Raw genomic sequence first — 10,363 nt, 5'->3', positions numbered from 1 at the left:
GAAAATAGCTAAACAACAATGGTCCTCCTGACTGTTTTAAAAACTCACAGTAGCTATTATTAAAATGCCGTAAATGCAGGATGCACATTTATGCACCACTTCAACATGCATTTAATGACTTCCAAACATTTACTTTAGGCAAAAACAATCTTATTAAATGTAACTTTGTGTCTCTGTTCCATTTTGTTTGATGCACGGACATATGCAAATAGCTTGCATTAGTAGTTTTGAGTGAGATTTCATTGGCAAGCTTAACAAATCCCTTGGTAGTACTCAGGCTGATAGCGTTAGTTCCATGTACCCTTCTATTCAGGCAGCTAACAATTTTTTTCCACGGTTGTCAATCCTGGACTGATAAAAGCTTAGGAACAAACAGGACATGGGTGCAGAATGCCCAAAGCTATGCTTTGCTGTTAAATTGCTGGTTCAGATCCATTTGGGACTGAGTAGTGAGCAGTGACTGAAGATCACCTTATTAGGTGACTTAATGGTCTACATGAAGTAAGACCTTAATGTGTCCTGCAAGTGCAGGCCCTCAGGAAGGGGCTGAGGAGAGAAACCCTTGAGCACACCATGTTCTACTTTCTGCCTAAATGTCTTGTCTCCTCTGGAAGGTGGCTTTGTTTCTGTGCACAGCCAGAACTCACAATGGCAGGTCCTGTCACAGCACATGGTTGGTTTGGAGCATGGGGTGTGGGAAGTCCACAGAGAATTGGCACTCCGCACTGAGAGAGTGCACCACTTGGCAATCTATTGCCATCAAAAAGGAGAAGGAATGATTTGATTGGCAAAGAAGCAGGACTATCTTTGCAATCCTGAACAAAGCTAGGTCTGAGGAAAAGTAGCTTTTGCCTGTAGACAATGTACTGAGGCATAAGTGAAGGTTGTGGTGGGAACAGCCAAGGGCACCAAGAGCAGGCCCTGTGCTCAGTGGAGCATGCTGCTTGCTGCAGGTGTTGGTGATATGGCTCTTGATTTTTTGGTGGGGAGGTGGGGGAAGCAAGAGAGAGAGGTCAGGGGAACTGGTGCAGAATGGAGGGGGATGCTAGGCAATTTGTGGGAGGGAGGTAATGGGAAACTGGAGACAAGATCTGAGCTCAGGCAGCTGAACCTTGTTCCTTCTTCAACTTTGCCTGCTGTCTGCCCTCTGTTTAAAAGTAAACTCTTCAGTCTTCAGAAATACTCTTCTTACAGTAATGTTAGGGAGGGGAAGGGAATATTATGGAAGGTCTCCTTAAATGTGCCATTAAAGTCTCAAGTTGTTGAAATGTCTAGCTGAAGCTCTGAATTAGCAAAACCCTTGGAGATTGGTTTCTGGCAACTAAACCACTTGTGAATGTAATTCACTAACATCAGTGGTGTTGAAAAACACCTGTAAGCACTTTGCATGTACAACCTGTAAATTCCATCATGTTACAGATATCGGCTATGTATAGCCTTTTTTTTTTGCTTAAGGGAGTGGATCCCACTCACTGTAGAGAAACCAACATTTACTGTTCAATTAGAAAGCCTTGTTTTCTTGGAGACAGCATTGATCTCATGGACTATTAAGTTATCTGTCACTGTCTAATCACAATCTGTTGCTTGCATGGGGAAAGCTGTAAAGCAGAGCCCAAATGAGACTCTGGAGGAAAAAAAAAAAAAATTCTGTGTGGAAGACGGTTTCAGAGTGATAGTGGTTGGCATATGGGATGTGACTGACTGAACTTTGAGGAAGAAGGCATGCTTAGCCTATCTAGGGAGTGGAAAGAATAGATCCAAAGGGCATACGGTTGTTCTGTATTAGTGTGGAAGATTGGACTAGATTTGATTATGAACTAATGATGGGCAGTTGTGAATTAGAACACAATATATTACTGCTTTGAGCTATTTCTGGTGATATTCTGGACAGAAAAGCTAGAGAGATGATTAATATCCCCTTGCCCCCTCTCCCTTGCTCTCTGCATAGCAACTGACCAAAAAGATTAGGTGAGTGTTTCTTATTGAAAAGCAGATTGAAGATCTGTGTGCCAGATGCACACAAATGAAGGCCTGCTATTCTGGTATCTGCCACTCTTCTTCTGGCTATCAGTTGGGAGAATGACCAGGATCCATACACAGCCCCATGCTGCAGCTTGTTTGGAAGTATCTTTCCTTTCCGCCCTTTCATTTTTCACTTTGGTATTTAGATTCCACGTGGCCTTGCTGTTGAATGTTTGAATTAGTTTAGCCTAACACAAAGTGACATGTTCCAGAAAATATAGGTAGCTTTCAAGATACCAGAAAGTACGTGCTTCCTGGCAGTTGCCTGGCTGCTGCTTCATGGAGGTGGGATAGGAAGGGTAAAGAAATGAGAGTTTGAAGTCTCTCCCTCCCCAGCTCCCCACATGTTCCCTCATCTGCTTGTCTGAAAGCCCCAAGCAGCCTGCAGGAGAGTTTACTGGGCTGATAAAACAATACCCTGAAGAATGAAAGTGATGGCGCATGCTCCATGGGAGTCTCTGAAGGTCTGTCTTAGACAGCAACATCTTGTTTGACTACTGCTGCCTATGTCCTGTAATCTGGACCCCTCTTAATTTATTTTTGTGTTTCATAAAATGAACTGCTGTCCTCCTGGAGGGCTGACAAGTTATACAAGTTGGATGAGAGATAATGGTTTAAACAGCAGATTCAATTAGGCAAGGAGCAGCAGCATGCAAAATATGAAGGGCTGGTGCTCAGGTGTGGTAATGAGACAATGGTGTTGCAAAAAATAAATATAGCTGCAGCTGGAGAAGGATGCAGACATAGGAGAGAAGATGCTTTTCCATAACATGAAGAAGCAATAAAGTATGAACTGATGGTGCTGAGGAGGAAGATGGCAGGACTGGGAGGCAGAGATGTGAGGGCTGGGACAGCTGAGGTGGAATGGAATGGAAATGCTTTCATTTTGCTCCTAGGGACAAAGGACAGCGTCATAAGGCATGGCAAAAATGAAGCTAGGGGAACTTGAAGGAAGTGTTGGTAGCAGACAGGCTAACTGGTGAATCATAGGATGGCTTGGGTTGGAAGGGACCTTAAAGATCATCTAACTCCAACCCCCCTGCCATAAGCAGGGATGTCACCCACTAGATGAGGTTGGCTAAGGCCCCATCCAGCCTGGCCTTGAACACCTCCAGGGATGGGGCATTCACAGCTTCTCTGGGCAATCCGTGACAGTGCCTCACCACCCTTACATTGAAGAATTTTCTCCTAACGTCTAATCTAAATCTATCCTCTTTTAGTTTAAGACCACCCCCCCCCTTGTCATATTATTATCTACCTGAGTAAAGAGTCCTTCTCCATCCCTTTTATAAGCCCCCTTTAAATACTGAAAGGCTGTGAACTGGTGGTGTGCAAGTGAGGCAAAGGAAATGTGTGTGTAGGAGCTGACCACAAGGATATGTATGAGCTAGAAAAGAGTGCTGTCATTCCTGTTATTCTCAGCCATTGTTTTGTCCAGAGCTGTGGTGCAGGTTGTAGGTTAACTTGGTCTTTTCTTCTGTAATGAGATTTGCTGGGAAGACCAATCACTTCAAAAACTGTTTTTATTATAGGGCAGGCCAGGAAAATTAACAAAGTCAAAGGTTTCTGTTTTAAAATGCAGGGGAAAAAAAAAGGATAAAAAGGAATTGTGACTCTTTCCTGTGCCACTTTGTCCTCCCAGGGAAGCTCTTTGCTTCCAGGTGGTTTCACTCCAGTCTACTGCTGGATGAACTTTGGCAGATGCTGGTCAACCCTGCCCAGGCCCTGAGAAGCTTTCCTCCCTCATCAGAGGCCCGACCGTGAGTCTGCTCTGTTTCATTGAAGCCTGCCCTGAGCTTTGCTAGGTCCGTTGGGTAACTGCAGCCCTGGGAGAGACATCTCTCCCAAACCTCCTGCTCTGAGCACCATCTGCGGTGAGAGCAGGCCAGGGGGCTGCTCAGGGCTTGATCCAGGTGTCTAGAAAGCCTCTGAGGTGGAAGGAACCGTCAGGGCCTTGGGTGGTGGACCTGCTGCCCTTGCCCTGGGGACGGGCTGCGTGCTTGTCCTTGCCCCAGCTGTTGTGCTGGGCTGGGTGTGTGTCTGCGGGGGCAGTGTGGGCGGCCCCCCGGGGTTCACAACCTTGAACCAGCGGTGCTCGCCCCACGGGGGCTGCTCCGTGGGCGTTAGGCTCGGGGGAGCACCCAGGCCGGGGTCAGGGCGGGAGGGACGCGCTGCCATTAGCGCTGACAGGGCACTTCCGGAGGGACGTCATTGCGCAGTGGCCGGTTAGCTCAGTTGGTTAGAGCGTGGTGCTAATAACGCCAAGGTCGCGGGTTCGATCCCCGTACGGGCCAGCTTTGTTTTCGCCCCCGAGCTGGGTGCGTGGGACAGAGCTCAGCGCCGGGCTTCTTCTCGCCTCTCCTCTACACCGTGGGGAGACGCGGTTGTGCTGGGCCAGCAGGAACGGCCGCAGGCTGGAGACCGTCAGACCGGGAGAGCCTGAGGGGGCTATCCCCGAGCCCCTACACCCCCGCTGGAGGAAGGGACGGAGTGGGAGCAAGTCATGGGTTACTAGGGGCAAATCCATGTGTAGAAGGTAGCCACTAAAAGTTAGGAGAACATCGTTTTGCTGTGAGGGTGGTCACTGGAACAAGCTGCACAGAGATCAGGGAGCTGCTGTAGTTGGAGATGCGCTAAATCTGACTGTTGTGGCTCTGGGCGACCTGCTCTGGGTCTCCCCGCTCTGCTGAGGCGATGCCTGCGGGTCCCTTCTGCCATGGCTCTGAAGAGGCTGGGGGCTAGAGAAGAACTGCCTGAGGGGTGGGCTGCAGAGGAGAGGGGGTGACAGTAAAAGGCAATAGTGTCAGCATGGTGTGGGCTCGTGGCTTGAGGAGCTCAGCCTGGCCTGGCCCATCCAGGGTTGTAGCGATAAGCCTGGGGAAGGAACTGTGGGAGGTGGTGAACGTAAAAGTGGGGCATTAGAGCGTAGAGAACAAGGGGAAAGGGTTTTTCAAGGAGAGGGAAATAATCTAAAATGCAAGAGGAAGAGAAACGTGTAGGCAGGAAGGACACTCAGCAAAATTGCTAAACTTTTTCATGCAACATTAAGTATCTTTTGCTTCAGAGCACTTTCTTATGTGGTACTTTTAATTGGCATTGAACCTGAAGTATTGCAGTATTACAGATGGTCTTCGCCTTCCCTTTATAACTGTACATAACTAAAATTTCCTACCAAATATTTGGTTCATTGTATTAGTATAACTCTTTGATACTTCTCTATTGTCAGAAACTGGAACTAGTGATGCCTGATTGAGGGTGTTTCTTCCTATGCTCCTTCTTTCTTTGGAGCAAAAGGACAAGTTAGTCTGAGATCTCTGTCCACAGCCTGAGTTGTTGTTTTTTTTTTTTTTCAGAGAAAGTTCTGAACTCTTGTTGAAAGCAGTCCCTGTGCAGTACTGAAACCTAGACATCCATACAGAATGGAAGTGCCCAGTCTCGCTAGACACTTGGCATTCTCTTTAGTCTTAATTTTAATTTATTTGCTGTTTATTATTCAATGAAAAAATCCAGGCCAAACAGTTTCTGAGAGTGTTTGCAACAATAGTTCAGGTCCCTGCTGGCTCAATTGGCCTCTGAGGGTGTTTTCTCTTCTCTTACAACTTCAGGACAGATACTACTTTTGTTCTTTCTTTGGAAGAACTGGAATGTGATTCCTCCAGAGGAAAGAAACTTTGGTGTAAATGTTCTTTATAGAAACTGGGGGGTTTGTTACTGGAGCTGTATACTGCAAGGCCACAGTTTCTTTAGGAAAATCTTGGGGGTTAGTAGCATTCTTTTGATTTCCTTAATAAATTTGCTAATATACTTCACTATCCAAGTCTGCTGCTGCTTATTGTTTTTTTCCAACAACAAAAAAAAAAGTGGTGGTAATAAAAGAAAAGCAGGTGACACTCATTTGAAAGTGTGTTTTGACATTGCATCTTCACTACAGTGTCATCAAGGTACAACAAGGGTACATGAGAAGTATCATTCCAATGTCGTGATATAATTTTAAAATCATACAGATGAATATTCATGCCATCTAGCATTCAAACTGCTGTCATGACTCCATCAGATGTCAGGGGAGAGTAATGTGGTGCTGGTTCGACCTTCTGTATTGCTACTTCCCTCAATGATCCTCTGCAGTTCCCTTGGGTGCAGTTACGGTGGTCAGGACTTGACTGATTCTAATGACATCCATTTTAAATGAAATGGTAGCAGAAATGGCATGGTGTTTCATTTTAGAATGAAAATCTGGGAATAATATTGCTTTGTTTTATGTTTCCCACATTAGAAATCAGAATTTTATTGCAGCTTTGTTGTTGTGTAGCAAAGTCCTTGCTATAAAGCAAGGTGATGCAATGGCTCCTTGCTCAATATTTCAGTTTGGTTTGAATCGCTTATATTCAGTGTGGTTTTTTGGCAGTCAGGATTGCATGGGCATTTTTTTCTGAAATTTGATTTCAGCAGATGGTTGTCAGATTGTGAGGGTCAGCCGTTGTCCCTAGGGGAGTAATTCCAGAGACCATTCTTCAACCTCAAAACTAGTTGGAGAATAAAAGAACAGATTAAACAAACAAACCAATATAGTGCAATAATGCTCTCATGAGGACAGCAGAGGAATTTCCATTTTGAAATGTAGTGGCAGATGTTGGGGCATATTCTGGGGTTACTGCTTAGTATTTCGATTAACCTGTGATCAGGTTGCAGAACGTCAAGGCTGGAGCACTTATCAGTTATTGTGTTTAAAAAGAGGTGAGAGCACGTCTCTGCACAGAGAACAACGTGGGACAAGATGAATTTCTCTTATTGCTGGTGACAATGCTGAACATTGACAGATGAGGAGGAAATTTCTAATCAATTTAGAAACCTCTACCTTTTGTTAGTTTCAGATAGCTGTTGCATTTTGAGAGTTGCACGAACTAAATAAGCCAACTCGGTTCATACTCTTCCCTGAAGTGACTGTTTGCTGCCTGAAATACTACTACAAGGGCTCTTGTATTCAAAAAGTTAAAGCTAGCCAGAAAGTGGGTTCATGCTGCACTACATTCAGTAGATGTGTACTAATTTGCTCAGCGGTGTTCTGAAGCACTTTATTTTCTGGCCACATCAGAGGTTAACATTTACATATATGGTACGCGTTATTTAAAAATCTAAGCATCTTTCCATCAAGGTGCTTTATTCTTTATTCATTCAATTTATTCAATCTTCCATTAGGGGTATTAATTATGGAGAAAATCTGAGTGGCAAGGATTCATTCATCTGGTATCAACAGTATTATAAATACACAATACAGAAACAACATTACTTAAATCAAAGGCAGGATGTGGTAGAAAGCTTTTTCTTTAGATTAATTTGTGTGCAATTAAGTCTAAGTAACTTTGTTGTTGTTGTTGAAGTTTAACCTTTTGCTTAAAACAGTGTAATGTTTACCTGCCATGGACAAATGTAAGGTAGAAAAATGGTGTCTACATCATAAACTGCAAGCTTGCCATCATCCCCAAACAAAGGTTTTCATGAATATTGGCTTGAGTGGATCCAGATGGGAAATGAGAACATGCCGTAGAAGCAGATCCAGGAAGGAACAGGAAGCAAGAATGTGGGCTGGATGAGCACTGGCAGCCCAACACTGCAGAGTTGAGGAGCTGGCTGAGAGGAGCTTGGAGCTGTAAGCAAAAGTCCAACAGCCACTCTCCTATTCACGTCCTCTAGCGTTTCAGAAGTGCTTTTTTCAGCAAAGGGGACTTCATGGGAGGGGATGCTGCCGTTTGTTTTTTCTTTGCAACTGAAATAAGGATGTCTCTGATTTTGTTCTGCATTTTGTGTCAAAGTGGTGACAATACTGTCAAACCTGAATAAATACTTGCTTCAAACTTGTATGTTCTTAGAACAAGTATTTGCTCAAGTATGAGAAAATCTGAGTAATGTCTTAAAAACCTTTTGGCAGGCATTAGTTCAAAACAGTGGGAGAAATTGCTAGATACTTTGCGAAGTTGTTTAAACTTTTTATACAGCTTCTCAAGAGCAAAGAGTTGATTTGTGTTAAAGTCTGGTTCTTCGTGCTTTCTTGGGTTTTAACTTAAATAGACAAACTCCTTTTCTTTGTAGTGGAAGAATTCACAAGCCATGCTCATAGAGTAGCGGGGCTATGTAGAGGTTACTGAATTCTCATTTTAACATGCACCATGTACAGCCAAGTGGAAGATGAGGGGGAAAATGTCTGTGGGTGTGTATTTGCTCATCTTACAAAGAATAAGACTTCAATTACTAGATATGTAGGAGTAGCTATAACTGTACACAGATTCTGTGTGTATTGTGTATATCTCGTTGTGGTGAGATATTAAAAACCATACAGTTTATTCTATATCTATCCCTATTTCACAGGGAAAATAAGCTAGAGGTAACATAACCTTTGATGAAGTGTTTTGTGAGTTTTGAGGGAATATTGACCAAGTCTGACTGAATTATCTTCTTTCTGGAGATGAAGAATGCACCCTTAAAGACATGCTAAGTAATCTTTCTCATAAAGAAGAAAGTAAAGAATAGTGGAGGACATTGGGGTAGTCTAGAGTTTGATGCCTCTGACTTTAGTGTTGGGGAAAAAAATGTTGAGCTGCTCCAGAGGGGGACAACAAATGACAAGTCTTCAGTATTTGGTAGGACCAAGACTGATCATGCCTCCTCATGTTCTTGAATAGATGGTGTAGATATTAAACTTGTTGTCTGGGGCTTACCTGAGTCACAGCTAGCTAATACCCATCATTCCTTTTGGAAGCAAGCTTTCTGCTTTTCTACCAAATGGTAGAAATTTTTCTACCGAAACTTTTCTACCAAATGGTAGAAATTCTGGCTTGTTCTAAGCCAAAATCTAAACCAGGAAGGGCAAGACAAAGTTGAAAATAAAATCCTTTGGTCTTGACATCAGTTAACTGGTGCTTCTCAGCAGCCCCTATTTTTCTCGTACAGTCTGTTAGAGCAACCTTGAAAGTGCAGAGCAGGCAGCTAACGCAGGACAGCACGTCTACCATATGATGGTCTTCAACTTGCTAAAACCACCGAAGCAGGCTTCATGGAAAGCAGCTCTGGTACTGAGCTGAGGGTTGCAATTCATGCATTTAAGATTTCGGACAACTGCCAGTGTTGGTTAATTTTAAGAAATGAGCACCTAACATCACACACTTGAAACACTGCTTACCAAAATGGCCTTCAGCTATAGGTTTTGTTACTTGAATGGTGCTGCTGAGAAGTGGTTCTGTCTGCCAAGCATAGCTTCTTGTAGGGGTTTCACCAAGGGGCTGAAACTAGGCATAAAACTCCTAAGTGTTTGGCTTTCCTTATGCAGAGAGGGTTAAAATACCAGGTCAGAGTTCAGAGGAAGATATAGTTATCCTGGGAAGATATAGTTATCCTGTGTTGTATCTTTGCAGTTGTGCTTGAAAGCTGCTTTCTTTTTGGTTAAAATGGGTTTTTCTTCTTCTGATGTGTTGGTGTTGTGGACAATTTGCCCAAAGGTCAGGGAATGGGAAAGGCTCAGTGGAAGAGCTTAAGATCAAGTTCAAGGAGCAATTTATTTGGTGTGTAGAAGAAAAGAACAGAATTGTAACATGCCCAATGAAGCTTCACTAGTTCATGTGCTATCATCACTTTCAGTAAGAACATTTTTTGATAAAAGTGGATGTTTGTTCAATCTGAAAAGTCTTCCTTCATCCAACTTAAGCATGAGTTATCTGTTTTTACCCTTGTACACAGAAGCTGAAAAACTGAATTAAAATAATATATATTTCCTTATTTTGCCACAAAGTATTTAATTTCAGCAAAACCAAGGCAGCATAGATTCAGTATCTAGGAATTAAAGGTCAAATATTCTTGTGCCCAATGCTACTGTTGACTCCACACCTACGCTTTCAATTTGTCTGTTTTTTTTCCATCTGTACAAAATGAAAATCCGTATCTTATTTAGAAAATGCTCTTGAAATCCACAGAAGAGCCAGAAAATATTTATCTTTATATAAAGATAATTTTTATATATGGTAGTTTCCTTATGGTATCATAGCTGCCAAACAGCAACCTGCTGGCTCATTTGCACGCTTTCTAATGGCGGATGAACACCAGTAAGAAAAGTAGTTGGTTGGCTGTTGAATTAAAAAAAAAAATAAAAAAATCTGGAGATCAGAATCTGTTTTAAGTATGAATTTACTTATGCTAGACAGAGTATGCTGAGACTTCCCTATGGTGACAGAACTTTTTAAGGTGATAATTTCTGTCTAATATGGGTTTTAATGAGGAAATTGGATTTTTACTTTCATGTGTATATACTACTGCTCTTCTTCAGCTTTTTTCTTGTAAGGAGAGATTGGCAATA

General features: G+C 43.0%; 1 non-coding gene across 1 annotated transcript; it reads left to right on the top strand.

The window, feature by feature from the left end:
* Positions 1-4,242: 4,242 nt before the first annotated feature.
* TRNAI-AAU lies at positions 4,243-4,316 on the top strand. The gene has a single exon. It is a non-coding gene; the product is annotated as a tRNA-Ile (tRNA).
* The last annotated feature ends 6,047 nt before the right edge of the window (positions 4,317-10,363 follow it).

The sequence above is a fragment of the Cygnus olor genome, chromosome 1 (assembly GCF_009769625.2).
Source record: "Cygnus olor isolate bCygOlo1 chromosome 1, bCygOlo1.pri.v2, whole genome shotgun sequence".
In the NCBI taxonomy this organism is placed as follows: domain Eukaryota; kingdom Metazoa; phylum Chordata; class Aves; order Anseriformes; family Anatidae; genus Cygnus; species Cygnus olor.
The sequence above is the reverse complement of the archived record's forward strand: the minus strand, read 5'-3'. Positions and strand labels throughout refer to the sequence as shown.